Source organism: Austrofundulus limnaeus, unplaced genomic scaffold (genome assembly GCF_001266775.1).
Source record: "Austrofundulus limnaeus strain Quisiro unplaced genomic scaffold, Austrofundulus_limnaeus-1.0 Scaffold4, whole genome shotgun sequence".
In the NCBI taxonomy this organism is placed as follows: domain Eukaryota; kingdom Metazoa; phylum Chordata; class Actinopteri; order Cyprinodontiformes; family Rivulidae; genus Austrofundulus; species Austrofundulus limnaeus.
Genome location: NW_013952406.1, coordinates 6,132,427 through 6,134,035, shown reverse-complemented (window position 1 = coordinate 6,134,035; position 1,609 = coordinate 6,132,427). Strand labels below are relative to the sequence as shown.

The 1,609-nt window shown below is 34.7% G+C and overlaps 1 long non-coding RNA gene across 1 annotated transcript; it reads right to left on the bottom strand.

The window, feature by feature from the left end:
* Nucleotides 1-744: 744 nt before the first annotated feature.
* On the bottom strand, nt 745-1,599 carry LOC106529931 (uncharacterized). The gene is made up of 3 exons (XR_001311716.1): nt 1,446-1,599; nt 1,275-1,366; nt 745-1,174 (listed from the first exon to the last, which is right to left on the bottom strand). It is a non-coding gene; the product is annotated as an uncharacterized LOC106529931 (long non-coding RNA).
* Between the last annotated feature and the right edge of the window lie 10 nt (nt 1,600-1,609).

Here is a 1,609-nt window from a genome sequence, read left to right as displayed (position 1 = left end):
CGTTTAGTGTTCTGTTCGGCTTTACCAAGTTTTTTCTCCCTTTCATTTTTACAAATGATGGACACCCGCGGCAGAGAACTTCATTAAAGGTCTTTTTTTCTTGGTTGTCCACCGGACAGGATCTGTTGGCCGAAATGAAAATAGTTTGTCTCGGACAACCTGACCAATGGTTATGTCTACCCCTACCCCAATTACTGAACACTTTCTGTAAATCATATCAGCTTCATTTCACTTCTCAAATATCACTGTGTTTGTCCCCTATATGATATATTTAACTGATATTTTTTAGCCAAACAATCAATGATTTATAAAGGTAAGTCGGGAAAATTAACAAGGCTGCCCAAACTTTCGCACCCCACTGTATTACTTTGTGCGTAAAACCCTAATCAAAAAGAAAAACAAGTAAGTCATCTGGACGAGTTCTTCTTTAATGAAACGTTTTGTCTCTCCTCCAAGAGATGAAACATTTTTTTATTTTATTTTTCTACCTGGCTTACTGAGATGCATCAGGACATAAAAGCCTAATGTTGAAGTGAGCAGTACAGTCAGTTAGTTCAATCTAAATGATAAAGATGGTTAATTCTGCTTATCTAAATGTACATATTAATACTTGGCAATAAAAACCAATTTATTTCAGATTCTGTATGGCATGCATGTCCATACAGAATTTTACTATCAAGCAATGTTTACAAGCTTTGTATTAGAATGCTAAACTGTCAGAAATTGTTCCAGATTAACATAGGATGCTGTTTGTATAACAATTTATTTTGTCAAACAGAATGGTGATTTAAAAAATACACAATGACTTAAAACCTTTATTGACAATTTGTAGGTCTTATCAGGGATTTTCATAGATATTGTAAATAGTTTTTATTTTATAATAAGAAATGTAAAACCATCCAAATGAAAACTRTTTGTTTCATTAATTTGTTTTCAATAGTTCATTTGCAGATCTAGGCACTAAAAAGACTTTTATTAAGTTTTATAGATAGATTTTTTTATGAGCTCAATATATAATTTTCAACATTATTACACAACATGATGATATGGTCATGGGTTATGTAGCCCCTCTGTCCTGGGAATGCTTCCGGGTCCCCCAGGACGAGCTGGAAAGTGTTACTGGGGAGAGGGATGTCTGGATTTCMCTTTGGGACCTGTTGCCTCTTCGACCCAACTACAGATAAGTGGAAGAAAATGGTGATGGAYATGATGATGTGGTATAAACTACTGAAAACATTTAGTTGCAGTTTCCCAGTTCAGTCTTTGTGACTCACCTGACAGTGTTCTCATCCAGTTTGCAGTAAGATCTAAAAACCTAAAGACCTAATTTCTTCTCCATTTCTTCCTTTATTTGTCTCTTCTTGATCTAGAAGAATAAATTAGATTATCTGCCACTAAATAGAAATGTATTTGTAACAATGTTTTCAATAAAGCAGAGCAGTTACCTTTCCTGAGGACGTCAGTGGGAAGCTGTCTACAAACATCACATAGTGTGGGATCTTGAAGTGGGAAATCTAAAGGAAATAAATAAACATCTGTGCAGAAACTGTCCAGCTTTGTTCAGGTTTATAACATTTCAGACTTATAGATCTTTGATTCTCACTTTGCC